Source organism: Schistocerca cancellata, chromosome 10, assembly GCF_023864275.1.
Source record: "Schistocerca cancellata isolate TAMUIC-IGC-003103 chromosome 10, iqSchCanc2.1, whole genome shotgun sequence".
NCBI lineage: Eukaryota > Metazoa > Arthropoda > Insecta > Orthoptera > Acrididae > Schistocerca > Schistocerca cancellata.
Genome location: NC_064635.1, coordinates 89,812,852 through 89,835,690, shown reverse-complemented (window position 1 = coordinate 89,835,690; position 22,839 = coordinate 89,812,852). Strand labels below are relative to the sequence as shown.

Below are 22,839 nucleotides of genomic sequence, written 5' to 3'. Positions count from 1 at the left end.
TATGGTTTCAGAACACTGCAACTGTTTTCATATCACTGCCAAAAAAAACCGTAAATATGAGATTTGTAGGACATCCTCCTCCCACACCCTCCCCTCCTTAATAGATTAGGTGAGCACTACATGCAGGAAACAGCTACTAGGATTGCAGAATAAATGAGGTGTGCACACATGTGCATTTTAGGATACAGCAAATCCTTCCACAAGCCACAACTCATCTCACTTGTACACAGTGACAATGCCCACATAGTACTAGGGACAGAGAGCTGGCTGAAACCAGATGTTAATGGAAATAAAATTCTAAATTCTATTTGGAATGTATATTGAAAAGATAGGTTAAGCGCTGGTGGTAGAGGAGAGTTTATAGATGTAAAAAATATGATAAAATCTAGTGATGTTAGTACAGATATCAAATGTGAAATAATTAGGGTGAAGATAAGTGTTCAAAGTGTATCAAACATCATTATCAGATGCTTTTACATACCCCTGCTACTGCAGCAGCAGTGGTGGAACATTTGAAAGGAAATTTTGAGAACAGTTAAATTTATGGGTCATGTTATAGTATTAAAATGAAGATTTCAACTTGCCAGCAATAGACTGGCGAACTAAACTGGTTAAGACAGTTAGTAGGGACAGGGAATCTTGTAAATTTGTTCTAAATGCCTTACCCAAAAATAATCTCGAGCAGCTAATCAGACAACTGACTCTTGGTAACAATATATCAGATCTGCTGGTCACCAACAGGCCTGAAATTTTCAACTCAGCTCACCTAGAACAGGAAATCAATGTTCATAATGCCTTTACAGCATCACTGAATATGGCTGTACATACGAATATTAAGAAGGGTAAGAAAATATTTCTGCTCAGTGATAGTGACAAGAAACAGGTTTCAGGTTACCTGAGCAGTCAAGATGAAAGTTTCGCCTCCAGCACTGATACTGTTGAGCATCACTGGACAGTGTTCAAGAGTATTGCAGAATTTGCTTTAGACAGGAATATCAAAAGCAAAGGTGTGATGGATGAGAAAGACCTGGGTAACTTGACAGCCATGTGTCTGTGGTGCACACAAGAGCATTTTAGATTAGGCAGCACTCCAACCAGTCCAGATAATGATAACTGCAGAGAACCAAGAAGTATCAGTGTAAGATCCAGACAAATGCTTCCCACAGGTGAGATTATTAAAATCCTAGTGGTTAACTTCCAAAGCATTTGCAATGAAGTATCAGAGTTTGGAGCACTCCTAAAAAGCACACTAGGAACAGAAAGCTGATTAAAACCTGAAGTTAGCAGTAGCAAGATCTTTGGGGAAAATTTAAATGTGTACCAAAAAGCTAGGAAAATGAGAAATGGAGTCCTCTGAGATAGAAACAGAAGCTGCATGGGAGACTGTTTGGGCAAAACTCAGTACCAAGGGTGAACTTAAAATTATAATAGGGTCCTATTGACTACCATACTCCCCTCCTAATGTAGCTGCAAACTTTAGAGAAAACCTCATTTCACTTGTACATAAGTTCCCTAAACATAATGTAATCACTGGAGGAAACTGTAATCACCCAACACCAGTTGAGATACTTTTATTTTTGTCAGTGCTGGGTGTGACAACTCTGAAATTTTACTAAATGCCTTAAATCAAAGAAGGTGTCAGTGTTCACAATGCAGTTATAGCGACAATGAGTGTGAAAACAATGCACAGTTCAACTAAAACAAGCAGAAAGATAAGCCTATTTTTAGTACCCCTGACAGAGAAGCAGTACCCAAGTAACATTGAAAGATGTATCACAAAACATAAAGAAATTCTAGTTGTATGTAAAGGCTGTTAGTGGCACCAAAGTTAGTGAGTGACCAGTCACTCATGGACAAGGTTCAAACTGAAATTAAGATCAGCAAAGCAAAAGCAGAAATGTTTAACTCTGTTTTCAAATGTGCTTTTACAAAGGAAAATCTAGGAATATTGCCCAAATTTAATTCTTATACCACTGAAAAGATGGGTGAAATAGATATTAGAGGCAGTACATCGAGAAAAAGCTGAAATTGTTAAATTCAACAGAGACACAGGGCCCGATGGAATCTGTATCAGACTCTGTTCCCAATGTGTGGCTGAGTTAGCCTCTTTGTCAACTATAATCTATCACAGATCCTTCAAACAAAAAACTGTATCCAGTAGCTGAAAGAAAGCACAGGTCACACCTGTCTACAAGGATAGCAGATCTGATCCACAAAACTATCAACCCATAACCTTGACATCGATTTGTTATAAAATATTATAACATAGTCTGAGCTCAAATATAATGAGTTTTCTCAAAGAGAATGATGTCTTAAATGCCAATCTGCACAAATTTTGTAAACACAGATCATGTGAAACCTGATGTGTGCTCCCTGCCGCCGTTGGATAAGCAGCTGCAGCAGCAAGTCGTATACTCCTAGCTCACTCATTTGTTACATAGTTTAATTCTTAATTTCTTTGCGTGTTTTTGGTACTTGCATTGTTTAATTCATAAATTTCGGGCGTATTATAGTATTTGAGAGTTGTAGCATCACGTTTTAGTACTCGAATAGTGTTAAATCGCGTAGTCTCCTTCCGCCGCCGAGCAGTGTGTCAGCAGTGCACAAGTGGCAGCATTACTGCATTTACTAGGCAATCTTGTATTTTAATAACCACTTCAATTTTGTGTCGTTTTGTTTGCGCTCTCTGTAGATTAGTTCAGACGTTCTGTGCACAAGTTTTTAGCATGGATAGGGACTGCAACTGCTGTGTTCGGATGCAGGCTGAGTTGGCATCCCTTCGCTCCCAGCTTCAGGCAGTGTTGGCTTCGGTCACACAGCTTGAGGCTGTTGCCAATGGGCATCACTGTGGGGATCCGGATGGGGGTTTGTCGGGGACGGCCAGCTCGTCCCACGCATCCCCCGATCGGACTACGACTGTGGTTGCCCGGGATACTGCCCGCATTGAGGCTGATCCCTCACCTGTGGTAGAGTGGGAGGTCGTCTCAAGGTGTGGTAGGGGGCGAAAGACATTCCGGAGGGCTGAACGGAAGGCCTCTCCAGTTTGTCTGACGAACCGGTTTCAGGCTCTGTCTCAGGCTGATACTGATCTTCAGCCTGACATGGCTGCTTGTCCTGTTCCAGAGGTTGCCCCTCAGTCTGCAAGATCCGGGCAGTCGCAGAGGGTGGGCTTACTGGTAGTTGGGAGCTCCAACGTCAGGCGCGTAATGGGGCCCCTTAGGGATATGGCAGCAAGGGAGGGGAAGAAAACCAAAGTGCACTCCGTGTGCATACCGGGGGGAGTCATTCCAGATGTGGAAAGGGTCCTTCCGGATGCCATGAAGGGTACAGGGTGCACCCATCTGCAGGTGGTCGCTCATGTCGGCACCAATGATGTGTGTCGCTATGGATAGGAGGAAATCCTCTCTGGCTTCCGGCGGCTATCTGATTTGGTGAAGACTGCCAGTCTCGCTAGCGGGATGAAAGCAGAGCTCACCATCTGCAGCATCGTCGACAGGACTGACTGCGGACCTTTGGTACAGAGCCGAGTGGAGGGTCTGAATCAGAGGTTGAGACAGTTCTGCGACCATGTGGGCTGCAGATTCCTTGACTTGCGCCATAGGGTGGTGGGGTTTCGGGTTCCGCTGGATAGGTCAGGAGTCCACTACACGCAACAAGCGGCTACACGGGTAGCAGGGGTTGTGTGGCGTGGGCTGGGCGGTTTTTTAGGTTAGATGGCCTTGGGCAAGTGCAGAAAGGGCAACAGCCTCAACGGGTGCGGGGCAAAGTCAGGACATGCGGGGACCGAGCAGCAATCGGTATTGTAATTGTAAACTGTCGAAGCTGCGTTGGTAAAGTACCGGAACTTCAAGCGCTGATAGAAAGCACCGAAGCTGAAATCGTTATAGGTACAGAAAGCTGGCTGAAGCCAGAGATAAATTCTGCCGAAATTTTTACAAAGGCACAGACGGTGTTTAGAAAGGATAGATTGCATGCAACCGGTGGTGGAGTGTTCGTCGCTGTTAGTAGTAGTTTATCCTGTAGTGAAGTAGAAGTGGATAGTTCCTGTGAATTATTATGGGTGGAGGTTACACTCAACAACCGAGCTAGGTTAATAATTGGCTCCTTTTACCGACCCCCCGACTCAGCAGCATTAGTGGCAGAACAACTGAGAGAAAATTTGGATACATTTCACATAAATTTTCTCAGCATGTTATGGTCTTAGGTGGAGATTTCAATTTACCAGATATAGACTGGGACACTCAGATGTTTAGGACGGGTGGTAGGGACAGAGCATCGAGTGACATTATACTGAGTGCACTATCCGAAAATTACCTCGAGCAATTAAACAGAGAACCGACTCGTGGAGATAACATCTTGGACCTACTGATAACAAACAGACCCGAACTTTTCGACTCTGTAACTGCAGAACAGGGAATCAGTGATCATAAGGCCGTTGCAGCATCCCTGAATATGGAAGTTAATAGGAATATAAAAAAAGGGAGGAAGGTTTATCTGTTTAGCAAGAGGCAGATTTCAGACTACCTAACAGATCAAAACGAAAATTTCTGTCCCGACACTGACAATGTTGAGTGTTTATGGAAAAAGTTCAAGGCAATCGTAAAATGCGTTTTAGACAGGTACGTGCCGAGCAAAACTGTGAGGGACGGGAAAAACCCACCGTGGTACAACAACAAAGTTAGGAAACTACTGCGAAAGCAAAGAGAGCTTCACTCCAAGTTTAAACGCAGCCAAAACCTCTCAGACAAACAGAAGCTAAACGATGTCAAAGTTAGCGTAAGGAGGGCTATGCGTGAAGCGTTCAGTGAATTCGAAAGTAAAATACTAGGTACCGACTTGACAGAAAATCCTAGGAAGTTCTGGTCTTACGTTAAATCAGTAAGTGGCTCGAAACATCATGTCCAGACACTCCGGGATGATGATGGCATTGAAACAGAGGATGACAAGCGTAAAGCTGAAATACTAAACACCTTTTTCCAAAGCTGTTTCACAGAGGAAGACCGCACTGCAGTTCCTTCTCTAAATCCTCGCACCAACGAAAAAATGGCTGACATTGAAATAAGTGTCCAAGGAATAGAAAAGCAACTGGAATCACTCAACAGAGGAAAGTCCACTGGACCTGACGGGATACCAATTCGATTCTACACACAGTACGCGAAAGAACTTGCCCCCCTTCTAACAGCCGTGTACCGCAAGTCTCTAGAGGAACAGAAGGTTCCAAATGATTGGAAAAGAGCACAGGTAGTCCCAGTCTTCAAGAAGGGTCGTCGAGCAGATGCGCAAAACTATAGACCTATCTCTCTGACGTCGATCTGTTGTAGAATTTTAGAACATGTCTTTTGCTCGAGTATCATGTCGTTTTTGGAAACTCAGAATCTACTATGTAGGAATCAACATGGATTCCGGAAACAGCGATCGTGTGAAACCCAACTCGCTTTATTTGTTCATGAAACCCAGAAAATATTAGATACAGGCTCCCAGGTAGATGCCATTTTCCTTGACTTCCGGAAGGCGTTCGATACAGTTCCGCACTGTCGCCTGATAAACAAAGTAAGAGCCTACGGAATATCAGACCAGCTGTGTGGCTGGATTGAAGAGTTTTTAGCAAACAGAACAAAGCATGTTGTTCTCAATGGAGAGACATCTACAGACGTTAAAGTAACCTCTGGCGTGCCACAGGGGAGTGTTATGGGACCATTGCTTTTCACAATATATATATAAATGACCTAGTAGATAGTGTCGGAAGTTCCATGCGGCTTTTCGCGGATGATGCTGTAGTATACAGAGAAGTTGCAGCATTAGAAAATTGTAGCGAAATGCAGGAAGATCTGCAGCGGATAGGCACTTGGTGCAGGGAGTGGCAACTGACCCTTAACATAGACAAATGTAATGTATTGCGAATACATAGAAAGAAGGATCCTTTATTGTATGATTATATGATAGCGGAACAAACACTGGTAGCAGTTACTTCTGTAAAATATCTGGGAGTATGCGTGCGGAACGATTTGAAGTGGAATGATCATATAAAATTAATTGTTGGTAAGGCGGGTACCAGGTTGAGATTCATTGGGAGAGTCCTTAGAAAATGTAGTCCATCAACAAAGGAGGTGGCTTACAAAACACTCGTTCGACCTATACTTGAGTATTGCTCATCAGTGTGGGATCCGTACCAGATCGGGTTGACGGAGGAGATAGAGAAGATCCAAAGAAGAGCGGCGCGTTTCGTCACAGGGTTATTTGGTAACCGTGATAGCGTTACGGAGATGTTTAACAAACTCAAGTGGCAGACTCTGCAAGAGAGGCGCTCTGCATCGCGGTGTAGCTTGCTCGCCAGGTTTCGAGAGGGTGCGTTTCTGGATGAGGTGTCGAATATATTGCTTCCCCCTACTTATACCTCCCGAGGAGATCACGAATGTAAAATTAGAGAGATTAGAGCGCGCACAGAGGCTTTCAGACAGTCGTTCTTCCCGCGAACCATACGCGACTGGAACAGGAAAGGGAGATAATGACAGTGGCACGTAAAGTGCCCTCCGCCACACACCGTTGGGTGGCTTGCGGAGTATAAATGTAGATGTAGATGTAGATGTAGAACTCGCACTTGTCTCAAGGGGTATTCTGAAAGCCAGGATTGAGGAAGTCAGATTGATGCAGTATTTCTCGACTTTCAAAAACCATATGACTAAGTACCACATCTATGCTTAGTATCTAAAGTATGATCGTATGGGGTATCAGAGGAAATTTGTGACTGGATTGAGAATTTCTTGGTAGGGTAGACATAGCATGTTGTTTGGGATGGAGAGTCACTGACAGATTTACAAGTAATTTTGAGTGTACCCCAGGGAACTGTCCCTTGCTGTTATGTTTCATATTCACAACCTTAAGGACAACATTAATTGTAACCTCCATCTGTTCACAGATGATGCAATTATGTAAAATGAAAGTCTGAACAAAGCTGTACAAATGTTCTACAATGGAATATCCAAGATGGAATGTAACAATATTATGAAAAGGAAAGTTGCCACTCACCATATAGCAGAGAACCTGAGTCACAGATAGGCATAACAAGACTGCAGTCTCAGGCAACTTTAGCCAAACTGCGAGCAGCAGCACCAGTGCATTATAGGAATAGGGTGGAGTGGGGGAGGAGAGTGACAGTAAGGTAGGCGTGGGGGACAGTGCAGTGCTGTTGGGAACACACAGGGAAGAGGCGGAGAGAGGCTAGGGCAGCTATGTGCAGTAGGTGGGTGGCGGGGGAGTGGTGGGGGGTTGATGGGGAAGGAGGTGTGGGTGTGGGTAGGGGTGGGGGATTTTCCACTACCCCTCTCCAGCCCCACCTCTCTCTTCCCTGCCCTCTGTCTAACCTCCCGACCGCATATAACTGCCCTACCCTCTCTCCACCTTGTCCCTGCGCACTCCCCAGCAGCACTGCACTGTCCACCACCCCCACCCTACTATCCTTGCCCCTCCTCACCGCAGCCTCCTCCTTACCCCCTCCCACTCACCACTCCCACCATGCAACGGTGCTGCTGCTTGCAGTGTGGTTACAGTTGCAAGAGACTGCAGTTGTGTGTGTGTGTGTGTGTGTGTGTGTGTGTGTGTGTGTGTGTGTGTGTGAGAGAGAGAGAGAGAGAGAGAGAGAGAGAGAGAGAGAGAGAGAGAGAGAGATTATTGATGAAGGCCTTAAGGGCAGAAAGCTTTATTTGTGACAGTCCCTTTGTTGTGCCTATCTTTGACTGTGTACAAATATTCTGTCAGACCTCGATAAGATATCAAAGTGGTGCAAGGATTAGCAACTTGCTTTAAATGTCTAGAAATGTAAAATTGCACATTTCATATAATGAACACAGTATCCTATGAATATAATATCAATTTATCACAGCTGGACTCTTTAAACTCACACAAATACCTGGATGTAAAACTTAGTAGGGATTAGTTAAGTTGCTCATACTGTGTAGCAAGGGGGCTATATTTGTAAATATTAACACACATGCTCTATTTGGGCTGTAAATGTACTCCACATCTTAATTAGCTGGACAGTTGGTGTAAGATGCATTGGCAGCCAAAGTTAAAACGAGTATGTACAATATGTTAAAAGTTAAAACCAACATTTATAAAATGTTTCACCAAGAGCATCCATCCCATATTACAAACTACAGTTAGAGGCACTCTCGCATCAGTGATGTACATCTGTAATGTACAATGGATGCATCTGGCACAGCATTCTGTAAATACAGGTTTTACCGAAACCGGTCATCAAAAACACAGGTTTTACAAATAGATCTTGGTTGAGAAGTTGTCGTTCTTCAAGTTGACTTAGTAGGGACATGAAAGGAGCAATCACATAGGCTCAGTCATGGGTAAAAGAGGTAGCAGACTTTGGTTTCTTGGTAGAATACTGGGGAAATGGATCAGTCTACTAAGGAGATTGCTTACAAATCACTAGTGTGACCTACCCAAGAAGTGTGTGGGGTCAAGTGTGTGGGCCATGTATCAAATAGGACTAGCTGGGAATATTGAATGTATACAGAGATGGGCAGTATGAATGGTCACAGGTTTGTCTGACCTATGGGAGAGCATCATGGAAATGTTGAACGAACTGAACTGGCAGACTCTAAGACAGATGGGAACTATCTCGAGAAAGTCTACTAACAAAGTTCCAAGAACCAGCTTTAAATGCCGACTCTAGGAGTATATTACAAACCCCTACATATAGCTCCCGTTGACATTTTGAGGACAAGATTGCATTAATTATAGCACACAGACATATTTAAACAATCATTCTTGCCGCACTCCATACGTGAATGGTAACTGGAAAAAGCCATAACAACTGAGACTGTGATGTACCCTCTGTCATGCACTTCAGTGGTTTGCAGAGTATAAATATAGATGTAGATCTAGATAAGATTGTTATGAAAGCAAAGAGAGGCTCTTCACTGCAAATTTAAATGTAGCCACATCCTAACAGGAATACAAAAACTGAATGAAGCCAAATTTATTGCAAGGAGAGCTGTGTGTGAAGAGCTCAACAAATTTAAAAGTAAAATTCTATCTTCCAACTGCACAGAAAACCTTAAGAAGTTTTGGCCTATTGTTAACTCTGTAAATTGATCAAATTCATCTGTCCTGACAGAATGACATCAAAACAGACAATGATACAGAGAAGAGCACAATACTAAATGCATTTTTTCCAAAACTGCTTCAGTGAGGAAGGTCACACTGTAGTTACTCTTTTACATCATTGCACTAACATCAAAATGACGTATTGAAACAAGTCACCATGAGATAGAAAAGCAACTGGAATCCCTCAAAGGAAAGACCACTGGACCTGATTGGATACCAACACAATTCTACACAGAGTATGCGAAAGAACTTGCTCCTCTTCTGGCACCAGTAAACCTCAGGTAACTGTAGAAGCAAACTGTTGCTAACAATTGAGAAAAGGCACAGGTCATTCCGATTTTCAAGAAGGCTTTTAGAGCAAGTGCACAAAAATATTGGTCATCATCTGTAACGCTGATCTGTTGTAGAATTTCACATAGCACAACATTTCTGGAGAACAAGAAATCTCCCATGTAGCAGCCAACACGGGTTCTGAAAACAACGACCATGTGAAATCCAGTCCATTCTGTTTGTTTATGAGACCCAGATAGCAGCAGATGCCACATTCTTCAACTTCTGGAAGGTGTCCGATGCTGTTCCACAGTGCCACCCAATGAACGAAGTATGAGAGTGTGGAATACCAGACCAGCTGTCTGACTGGACCGAGTGGTTTATAGGAAACAGGAGACAGGATGTCATTCCCAATGGAGAGAATTCTTCAGATGCAAAATTAACTTCGGGTGTACTCCAAGGGAGTGTTATTGGACCATTACCTTTCACAGCATTTATAAATAATCTCTTGGATAACTGCAGAAATTCCATGAGGCAGATGACACTGCACAGACAGAGAACTAGTGACACTAGAAAATTGCACCAAAATGCAGGAAAATGTACAGAGGATCGACACTTGGTGCAGCCTGGCTACTGATCTTCAACACAAACAAATTTAACATACTACACATAAATAGGCACAAATACCCATTGTTATATGATAACATAAAGGCAGAACAAGCACCAGAAGCAGTCATATTGGTAAAATGTCTAAGAGTGTGCATACAGAGAGAGTTAAAGTGGATCAGCAACATGTAACCAATCACAGGTAAGGCAGATGCCAGACAGAGATCAATCTGCAGAATCCTCAGGAAGTGTAGTCCACACACAAAAGAGGTAGCTCACAAAACACTTATTTGGGCAGTAGCTGAATATCACTTGTCAGTCTAGAATCAGTACCAGATAGGATTGATAGAGGAAATAGATAAAAAAATCAACACATTTCATTAAAGGTTCATTTAATAAGCTCAAAAGCATCACAGAGATGATCAACCAAATTCAGTAACAGACATGGCAAGAGTGTCATTCTGCATTCCAGTGTGCTTTACTATTAAAAGTTTATAGAGTGTACATTCCTGGAAGAGTCAACTAATACATTACTTCCTCCTCTGTATATCTTGCAGAGAGATCTGAGCTCACACTGTGGCTTACCAGGAATCGCTCTTCCTGTGAACCATTCACGACTGAAATAGAGAAAGTGGATAGACACAGTGGAGCACAAAATACCCTCCATCACACACCTTAAGATGCCTTGCAGAGTATATACAGTGTTTCACAGTTCATGTTACACACTTATGGGGATTGTAGGGGGGATTTAGTAGATCAAGTTTTACACAGCAACCTATGTCCAGGATCATCATCCAATGGCACTACACAGTATCAAAGTTATAGACATGGGCGCCTGTAAGTGTATGTATATACAGTATGAGTCTGAGATAATGTCACAACCTTTCAAGGATGATGGAGAAGAATACATGTATCAATTTGATGCGAGGGTACATGTACTGAAAATGGGTGAGTCAAAATTTATAAGTGAAAAATATTCTGATACCTCTGACAGCAGAATACATATACTAATATTATTGTTGTTAAGAATGTAGTGTATGCATCTTTCAGAGGTGGTAGTATGGACCAAAACAAGAACAAAATGCCTAGCAAACATGGGCTCTAAAATGCATACCTTAAGAGCTATGAACACTTGTCCACTAGAGGAGTGTTTCACGCTAGTGAAAATGAACAAGAACTCTTAGCTCTTAAGGTATGCATTTTAGAGCCCATGTTTACTAGACATTTTTTTCTTGTCTTGATCCATGCTACCACCTCTGAAAGTTACATACCCTACAGTTTTAACAACACCAGTTCCTGTACATGCATTCCACTGTCAGAGATATAAGAACAGTTTTTGCTTACAACTTTCGACTCTTTTGTTTCTGATACAGGCACAGTTACCTCAAATTGACATATTTAGCAGAATCACTCTGTATATAAATACATTTAACTTAGATGTAGATAAAGATTTACAGGCACCAGAACCTAGCAATTTGATGCCCTGTAGCAGCATTGGGTGACATTTCCAGACCTGAGTTTCTACATAAAACTTGATCAACTAAGGCCCCTCTACAACCTCGAGAAGTGTGTAATATGAATTGTGACACACATTGCAGATGTAAAAGTAGCTGTAGTCATATATTTTTTATTAATTTTCTATTTCTCCTTAACTAGCTATTTCACTGAACAAAACGTGTCCAGCAGAAAAAGAGATTCCAAAATATGTCAAAGTGGAAACAAGAACAGCTGTGCAGCAAACACAGGAAAAAAATGTGAAAAGTGTACAGGAAATCCTCACTGACATCTGATGATGATCCCAGGATGGAAACTAGTTACTGTGAAATAAATCCCTCGTTCAAAAATTGTTGCAGGTGTTGTCATATCATGTCATTGCACCTTCGTCAGTTTCATCATAATCTATCCACTCATTCATTTGCCTGTACTTAAATCATTTCACCTACTGTAAAATTAGAACTGGATTACTCAGTATCCTGTTTGCAGCCTGCAGGGAGAGTCAGGTTACAGAGTTATTGCACTGAATTCACAGAGGCACCACAGAACACAATGCTGCCTGTCACATCTCAGTACATTTTAATGTCTCTGGAATAGGCAATACATTTTGTTTGCAGTATATTACAAAAATATTGCCCTCAGCAGTCTTTACGAAGACAGTGATTTAAATTTTTACTCTCTGTGGACTTTCAGTGTCTTCCTGTGTGTGGGGATGCAAATAATATCAGAGATTAGTTATGGTTCAGTAGTCAAATAGTTTCCTTTGTACCAAGTGCATGTCGGAAATTTAACATCTGCAGTGCTTAAAAATAATAAAAAGCAGATTTGCAGTTCTGTTTTCCATCATTTATCAAATCACTGCTAATTCCTTAGAAATTTATTTTTGGAAAGCTTGGTGTTGAACAGTGACAGAAAGTAAGAAAGAAAGCAATTGTTCTTGTGTCTCATATTCTGTGTCCAAAACAAAAAAAATGTTAATTACTGCAAATTTATAATCATTGAATTTCTTTTATCCAGACGTGAGGAACGGTGTCATCATGTAAAGGGCATTGGAACTTTATTTCCAATGGACTTACAGTCTGTAATTTAACGTTACTGTTGATTTCATTTTTTCTCTTGTACACATCTTACTGTGGAAAAAATAAATATTTTTCTTGTGAATTTTTTTACATGTGCAGTGTGATCTGGACAAGGACCTGGGATATAAATACCAAAAAGAAATAACCATACTCAGAAGTATATTTCCCTGGATTCAACATGTGAATTGAGCAACATTTTTCTTTCTTTCCTAAATTCACATTATGAAATTCTGTGCCAAATAATATATGCAGATATCCTCTTCAAGCTACTTTAACATGTAAAGATAATTGTAGAGTGCAGACTGTTAGCCTCAGTAGTAAACTGCACCTTTTCTGTGAATTTAAGTATGCTATTTACAGCACATATCATACACTTAGCATTGTTGCCTTTAACGCTATGAAATAGTTTCATCCATTCCTTTTTTTTTTAAATTTTATCAACATCTAGGGCCAGCCCTGTTGCATATAGGCCCCTCAATTACTTTAAATAATGGAGAGTAATTATTTTCAATGATTTTGTGGCCTGACAAATATTTCGATTTCTACAACAGATTTACATAATTGCTCTGCGTATAGGCCAGATGGTGTGGGTTCACAAGCTTCCAAACCTGAAGCTATGCCAGGAAACAACTGTAAGTACTACCGAACAGAAAATGACTAATATTCTAGTAAAATTAGAGTCCATATTAGGTGTCTTAATCTATAAGAGTGAGAAAAGATGAATACAACTGACTGCATAGCAGAGAGAGTCAATGTGATAGATTATATTGCAGAGAAGCAAGCCCGCATTGCAAAAAAAGCTAATTTAATCAATTCTATTGCCAAAGAACAGACTCACATTCCAACAAAAGTTAGCTTGGCAGATTCTATGGTCCAGAAGGTCCGCACAATGGGCTGACTAAAATCAGGTCAAGTGTCGAAGCTTTATCTAACCAAATGGACAATATTTCCATCAAGACAGACCGATATATCGAAGGAAAGCTTGGTGAGCAGGTTTCTTCAATGCAGAAGCGTATGTCCAATTGGACAGCTCACAAACATAAACAGATGTAAGAAACCATCGAGGAAAAATTTTCAACACTGGAGCATGATCAAAAATATCATATTGTGCTATAGACTGCACAACAGGGCAAATAGGGCAATACCAAAGTCACAACAACACTTCAAAAGCAATTACAGAACACAGACGTGTGTTTTTCCCATTTTTAGAAAATTGATTTCAGGAACTTAATGTTGGTCATGATGATCGCCTGGACAGTTTAAATAAGGAAATGCAATCCATACATCATGAGATCACAGGCAGAAAAAAGAACTTGAAGCTGTAGGAAGCCAGTACATCCACGTTCAATGCAGATGATGCAGCTAGCATAGTCACATTACACCTAATGACAATTACAGAGTGTGTGCTTCTATCAGAGATGTCAAGTAGGATCAAACACTGTACCCCATGTTGTTGGGGCTGTGTCATGTCTCCCTACGCATTTTATGAAGCAAAACATGCTCTGACAGAGTCAATTTTTCACCTTTTTCAGCAGGACACCACGATATCCATCCAGTTATGTTCATAAAATAATTTATAATAGATGTCACATTTCACAGCTGGAATGACATGCAATCAAAACCAAATTCTTGGGAGACTTTATGCACGGAGATTCTGCCTTGCAGGCAACTGAAGCGACAGACAAATATTTGAAGTACTATGACTTTGTGAAAGCATTTTTGACTAAATATTGGTCAAGCAGGCCATCAAGAATGACTGAGAAAAAGTGTTTCACCCTACCACATACCATAGTAATAAAGACACTCTGCACAATTATTTTGAGAAGTACTTAAACAAAACAAAGTACTGGGATCAGTAAATGGTGCCCAGAGATATTTTTAAAAATATAATGGGCAAAGTATCACGGAAAAGCAAGCGACCATTCCAAATCACAATGCTATGAATTTCTACCTGCAATCCATATGATTGATTTGCTGGAAGAAGATCAGTGCAGCACCAAAAACAGGGGATGGAGTAAGACTGCAGATTGTCTCCTAGTCTTTTATTTGTGATCATTGTCATGACACCACTTGGTGTGCAATAAGTATCACAGGTGCACAAACCAACATAACAGTAGGCACTTGCCTACTGTTGACAAGATCACTGAACACAACTGCAGCAAGAAAACTTGGCACAATGAGTGGTGTCACAACAATGATCACAAATACAAGACCAGAAGACAAATTGCCGTCTTACTCAATCCCCTGGCTGAAACGACCTGCCATCTCCTAAAATGTTAAACCAGACATTATATTGGGGAACTAAAAAACTTAGTTTATTCCCTACCAGGACATGAAACCTTTCCACAAATAAACACATTAAATACTAGCCACTTCTTATATATCTACAGGTTTTCTAATATGAAGTTATACGACTTCTTGTATAGTTTAGTTTACTGTACTGTTGTGTGTATTAGCAAGTAAGATGTTCTCATTTTTCTGCACAGTAAGATAAGAGTGTTTCATCACTGTAGTGAGAGACACCACTTGTTATCTAGCCGGACTATGCATCTCGTTGGTAACTTGTACTGTGGAGCAGGGTGCAAAATTAATGGCAGCCAGCCCACCATTGGTGACCAAAAATTGGCAACTGGTGATCCAGGCTTACATTTAAATTTTATTTTATGTTCTAATCACATTGGGGATAGGTTCATAATTGTACAGACAGCACAAACTCGTGCATAGCTTGCATACTGTAATAGTGTATACATTCCACACCAAGTGTTGGCAGCAACAAGAAAGTCCTGGTTCATGAAACAAGAGAGCAGTCTCACCTGTTAAAAAAGGTGATACATAAAACACTTTAAAGCTTTGTTGATACAGCAGTGTCCTCTGGTATTCAACTTTTATGGTTACTTACACTGTGTCATCACTAAACATATATTATTTCCATTTTGTGACGAATTACTTATTACCATGGCAAAGAGGTAAACAAACATACAGTCATTTTTTTGGTGTAATACATCCAGTGAAATGTTTGCAGCTAGTGACAAAAATGTGAAGGACAATGTGAACGTTCCCCATGTGCAAAAAAAAACAAATTGTGATTTTCAAGACAGAATCAGCCAGTAGTAATAGTGTTCAGCCTATATCATCTTCCTGCTCTGATAGAAGGAAAGATGATAGTGCCACACAACCATTCCCAACTAAAAAGAAATTTAATAAACACCAGTTAAGCCATTTTGATTGGCTATTGTACAATAACACAACAAAGCTTACATCTTGCAAATTCTGTGAATAGGTGCAAGCCAACAATATTGATCAGAATTGGGAGAAAGGGTTTTTTGCACCTCTGAAAAAAAAAGTCCTTTGCTCTGCATACTCAGGGTAAAGTGCACTGTGAAAATATTGCTTGTGTAAAGGCAAAGGAACAGCCCACAGAAACATCACTGGCTAGATGCATTAAAAATGGACAGTCAAATGTTTTCCCAGCTTACAAATTCATTTAATATAGTGTACTATAAAGCTAAGCAACAGAAGTCATTTAAAGCCTCTGTACACCTGCTGTGTTTGACAGAAAAATCAAATGTGACTGTGTTATCATAGTATGACATTAAAAGCAGTGCACACAGTTCATTCATTTTGTAGTGGATACACTGAAGCAGGATCTCACACATAATTTAAAAAATTGAAAGTAACATCAGTCTTCTAACTGATGGTTCCACTGATCAATCTGCAATCAATTATCCAAATGTGTACGTTAGTTAAACAGATGCAAATGATGGCCACATCAAGGAGGATAGTTAGGTGTAACAGAACTACCAGACTACTACTCTTCTAGTTAATTCATAGCTTTAATAGATTACTTAGATAAGACTAGAGGCCCAAGTGAATACGAAGAAAAATATTACACTATAGGTTTAGGTAGTGACGGTGCTGCAAATATGTTTGGTCACAAATCAGGTTAAGCTGAGCAAATTAAAGCTATTTGTCCAAAACTGATATTCATTCATTGCCTAGCGCACCATTTGCAGTTATCTGTGTTAGATGCCTGTAGGGAATCATAACATCTCAAAACATTTGACTCAATTGTTTGGAATATTTTTAAATACTGATATGGATCAATAAAATGTAAAGGTGTATATCACAGAAAAGTTACAATCAATCTACATCTACATCTATGCTCTACAAAGCACTGTGAGGTGCATGGCAAAGGGTCTATCATCAGATGTTAATACCACTCTGCATGTTTATGACACCTTGGGCTGGCCTCACAAAGGTAAAATTCTTCAATTGGAAATGAAGAAATAAAATAGCTGTTTATGTATTTGAATCCCACTGTCTTTGATAAGAAAGTCAATTTCATTTTAGTAGAGTGGGCAGAGTACAAACTTTTGTTTCCACTCTGACATTGAGTCAGACACTTCAGAAGATTTACAGTGAAATTTTCCCACAAGATTCCATAGCCTGCTTCATGCTCTCACATGTTATGCTGTTCTACTAGTGAGCACAACTTCATGTAAGAGAGGTTTCAGCTATTACAACAGACTAAAAACTGCAAACAGGATTTGGCTGAAGACAGACACACACTGGAGGATTTGTTGATGATATTTGTAATGAACCTTCCCTGTCTGAGTCTGGCCCAAGATTTTCCATGCCATTCTTATGTGATACTTCTCTGTAGAAACACAATGTTACACCAACACTAAGTGCTAGACCATTAGACTATGATACTGGTATGTATTTATGTTTTAAATAGTTATGTTGAACCATAGTCCTCTATTACACAATTTAATATGGTGTTATGTACAAATATATTGTTTGATCAGTTTGTCTATCAAACAAACACCATAAAGAGAGACAGATTCTTATTTAGATTAACAGATTGTGGTGACCAAACTTGTATGACTTGCTACTGGCTTCAGAATTGAAATTCTGCGCCCTGCTGTACAGGTAGGGTACAGGGGGAAAGGAAGATAGTTTCTTTATTCATTATTCTTATTTGTGTGCAACACTGATCAACTGCAGCTGTTGTCTATTTGGAAATGGTATGCTATCTTGTCCCAATTGGATGTCACAGTGCTCTGTATTTCTTCTCCAATTTTCAAGAATAAACTCAGTGCAGAGTTTGCCTGTGAAGGACCGACAGCATAGCCACTACAAAAGTCCTGACTGTCTGAATCCAACTTGTGCACATGTAACAAGACAGTTACTGAGGGTCTGCCTGTTCACCCAGAACGATCTATATTCTAAAAAGTATGGCCTTAAGTTACAATTTGGTTCAGTTTGACTGCTTATTTCAGTCAAGTTTGATTTGCTCTGTTCAAGCTTTGTTATGTAAGTGTGCGACTCACTATGTTTGCATTAGGGCTGGAATGTTTCTATTGACAAATGTGTGTCAGGATTGTGATGTTTGCCTTCACAAGTACTTATTGCATCTCTCATCATGTGGATGTGCATACACTAATTGTACTGCCAGTGTAAGCTGTATAAAGTTTATCTTATTTGGACAACATGGTTCGCCATTTGAGGTTTGTGGATTGAAAATTCTCTGGAAGTACACTCTTGGCTATGAAATTGTGAACCTTTTCAAATGTGATGTGTTAAATCATGAGCCATGTAGCTTATATGCATGACTATGTCCCACACATATGGTTAAACTTTAACAATGTGTGTAGAAGTGCAGTGGATTGGCTAGTTCTGCGAATTGGATACAGTGTGTTTATCCGGTCATTGTTGACATTAGGTATGAAATGACTGTGAGAGGTGAACTGTTGACTCACATCCCAATGCTCTCAACTGTCTGTATTCTTGGTGGCAGTCAAACCTCCATTAATATTAATGTTCCAGATGCACGCTACAGATCCAGTTGTAATGATCCAAACATACACTGACACAAACTTACTCACCATCTACTGACATTAGCAGTATGAATTGCATATCTTTCAACTAATCAAGTTTTTGTACAATTAATATTCTTTATTTGTGCTGCCACCTCTTATGCTTATGTTTTCTGTGTAACTATGGTAGACCAGTGACTGTGTGTCCAGTAGAACTTCTTAACACCAACAGATTCTTTTATGATTGAAATACTAGTAATTTCTTGCACAATGTGTTGCATGTATGAAACAATGAGCCATATCTGGTAAAGAACAGGCACTGTCCTGCCAACAATGCCACCTACCACTCTGTGTTGCTGTTGCAGAGTTATGCTGCCTATCTCACATCAAACTATACCAACCACCATGTACCCTGATGATACCTCAATGCCAGATTTTGCACCATTGGGGGTTTCTGGAGAGGATTTCCCCACAACTATCATGCTAATGCCAAGCCGAAGATTCTGTCTCACCACATGAAAGTTAACTGAGCACTCAAATAAGAAACCATGAATCACTATTGTAAACCTACTGTAAAAAAGGAAACAAAGACTGAGAATTTTGTGAAGCAAACTTCAAATCATAATGATAAAAGAAAATGTAAATAACTATGCACAACTAAACTTCCAACAACAAAACTGAACAAAATTATAATTGAATGTCTTTCCAAATAAGCATATGCTCTAGGGAAAATATACATATATATATGTGTATTATCTTTATGTATGCTTGTGTAATGTGTATCTTATTTTATGTACAATTCTGAAAACTTCACAACTTGTGAATTCAGTGTTACACCAATATTATAAATGTGTACAAGTTTACTCAAAGACACTTACTGCATAACAATATTTCAAAATCTTGAATTCTTTGATCAAAGATACCAAAAAATGATTATTGTTGAGTTAAAAACTTTGAAATTGTTAACAGTAAGTCATGCAGTTTACAAACAAAAAGCATAATTTCTATTACTTGATGAAATGTGTCATTTCAGCTTAGCAGTTAACTATCTGCAGAGCAAAATGAATAATGTTAACTAATGAAACTTTTATACGAATGTGAGTCAAATTGATACTATCACTATATATGTCATGCCCATTCTTTCAGACGTGTCCAAAGGAACAGACATGATTTTGATCCTGCAGCCACTATGAATCAAGACACAAAGGGATTAATGACATTAGCTGCCAGTGGGCACTGATTTAAATCAATGGGGAAAGTTGAAAATTTGTGCCTCACCGGGTCTGCTGCTGTTGATGCACTGACCACTGTGCCATCTAGATATAGTGGTCATTGCCACTGCGTGGACTATGCTAGCATACTTCCCATCAGACTGAAATTCTCAGCTTATCCACAAATTACCCAGAGCACTTCACTGATGGGTGCCGCAAGTTAGTTCAAATGGCTCTGAGCACTATGGGACTTAACATCTGAGGTCATCAGTGCCCTTGAACTCAGAGCTACTTAAACCTAACTAACCTAAGGACATCACACACATCCATACCTGAGGCAGGATTTGAACCTGTGACCATACTGGCTGCACGGTGCTGCAAGTAATAAGGATGATGGGCAAGGAGCACTACATACGTAGTGTGTGGATAAGTTAAGAATCTGAGTCTGACAGGAGGCATACTCTGAGGGTAGTCCGTGCAGTTGTAATGATCACCATATATACATGGCACAGTGGTCAGTGCATCTGTCTAGCAAGCAGCAGACCCAGGTTGAAATCCCCATCAGGCACGAATTTTCAACTTTCCCCATTGACTTGAATCAATGTCTACTGCCAGCTAATGCCGTTAATGCCTTTGTGTCACTATCAGTATAATTTCACCCTACACTGTAGGCACTGTAACACCTCAGTTTCTTTTTAACACCTCTGGAACAGATAATACATTTTCCTTACAATATATTTCAAATAAATTGCCCTCCGTGATCTTCATCAAGACAGCAATTTACATTCATGTTAGTTAAGGTACAATGATGATACTTAGCTGCTATGGTGTTCTTTATGGGGGGCCTAAATAAATCACAACAGATATTACATTAACAGGAGAGTTTTCCCATATATCTCCGGAATCTACATAGGACAAAAATTTGGACAGTAAAACCAGGTGATTCAGGCAGCCAAGTGATTTCTCAAACATGAGAGATGAGACTACTGAACATTCCAAAAACAACAAATATGCTGTTTCGCATGGTGTGGGCTGTTCCACCATCTTCCTATAAAAGGCCTTCAGAAGTCAATGCCCAGTTGTCGTACACAAGGTTGAGCAGAGTTTTCCAACATAGTGATATAATATTGTGAATGGACAGTCATTGTTCCTCCAACTTCATTCTAAAAAGAATATGGATCTATACTCTCAGAAACATTGGATCCACACCAATTGTCATGTGGTGTTGATACGTCACATAGACCACACAAATTACAATCTTTGGAACATTAACTGCTCTGACGAGCTGCCATGTTTCCTTCAGTCTGCCTCTGTACTTCATGCAGTGTTCATGTTGTATCAGTCTTTACGGTAAAATATATGTGTACATTGAAAACTTGGGAACTGTTTATTACGTAAAATACGATCCATATCCAGAATCCCATATTTGTGACCCCGGACAAAAAGGTCTACGTCTTCCACGACTTCCGTGCCGGTCATATACAATCAACAGGTTTCACATCTGACGCCATGGCTACATCACTGAATGTTCTTTATGAAGATTTGGAGGCCCAGCTCTTACAACCAGGCCAACACAGCCCTCTGCCGTCGATTATTTTGCAGTTAACGGACAATGATCTACGATCTTCAATGAGGATAACATCTACTCTAGCAACTCCACAATAACCGAGTGTTACACAGTTACCTCAGACAATGGACTCAGGCTTTGTTTCACCAGATTATGCACATCAATAAGTGAAATGTGAAGTGGACAATCTACTAAATAGTGTTGCGATCGATCACTCACACGAAGTTCAAAGGGACCGAAATTCGCACATGTTCTTTGATCCTCTATGCACCTCGACGTCGGTTACAGTAGTGCCATATGCAATGCCGCCATTTGTGCAAAATGCACACGCAGCCAACTATTACCAAGCTACGCAAGTCTCGCCTTCAACACAAATCAGTAACAGACATTTTTTCATCCAGTTCGCCAGAGCAAACCACCAGATCGGTGGCCCAGTTTCGTGACCACGTTGGTACAAGTCCACCCAAAATAGCCTCTTCACCCAGCAATGAAGTACTATGACAGTGGGACAGCCAACAGGTTTCACCAGTGTTTTATGGTGAAACCACGAAGGGTGCATGGCCAGTGTGCACGAAAAACTCTCGTTGCTGCCACTTTAAGCTCCAGGCCACATTAACTGCTCTGACGAGCCACCATGTTTAATTCAGTCTGCCTTTGTACTTCATGCAGTGTTCATGTGTACTTAGCCTTTATGGTAAAATATATGTGTATATAGAAAACTTGGGAACTGTTTATTACATATATTACGATCCGTATTCAGAATCCCATATTTTTTGAGAGAATGCAACAGCTTTTCATGCACCTCCTTGGGGTCCAGTGGAGACCAGTACCACACGTTTTGTTTGTCACCACAGCTTGAAAGGGCTTTGTTGGACAATGAGGTTGGTTGGTTGATTCAGGGGATAGGACCAAACAGCAAGGCCACTGGTCCTGTAGGCTTAGGGAAGGGTGGGGAAGAAAGAGCATGATGACCTTTCAAAGGAACCATCCCAGCATTTTCCTGAAGCATTTTTGTACACTAACTAATTATTCAATGAATCAGGCATTTCACACAGGAAATTGACAGTGGCAGTGCAGAAAGGAATTCCTGCTTCCTTGTCTCTGGGGTTAAGTTTCAGAGCAATCTGCAATCTGCTGATCTCCATAAGCACTCAGCATGAATTACTAATTATTTCAATTGACTCCTAAAATGTGAGACTGCTGGCATGCCAAGGGTCAATGACAAAGCTGTTCAAGTTTTTAGGCATGCAGATTGCTCTTGCAGCAATGAGCTTGATGTCAAACATATTACCACTGTCTTCAAACACTTCTTCACTTGAGCTGATATGATATTCCAAGATGGTACACGACTGTCACCCCTCCACTCCCCCCACAAAAAAAAAAATTTGCACTTCTGTCACAGACTAAGTTTTGTAACAACAATGACCTGAAGTAACAGGATGTTTTACACTCTGGCATGTGAAATAGGTTTCTCTGATTTATCTTTCATCACCTCTCTCCTTCCCATTACAAGCTATTGTGCATGTGCAGTATTCAAAGTCATATGGTGTCAGTAGGAGCCATGCCATCCTGTGTAAGGCATGCTAGAATCATCCAACAAGTCTATGAGGTACACTATTTCTCAACTTCTGGACAGTGTTTGACTCATTACCACACCCATACTACTTATTGAA

At 40.5% G+C, this 22,839-nt stretch overlaps 1 protein-coding gene across 7 annotated transcripts in view; it reads right to left on the bottom strand.

Annotated features, from left to right (window-relative positions):
- LOC126106537 (zinc finger protein 239-like) overlaps positions 1–22,839 on the bottom strand; it is a 376,855-nt gene that overhangs the window by 303,847 nt on the left and 50,169 nt on the right. The gene's annotated exons all lie outside the window — the stretch shown is intronic.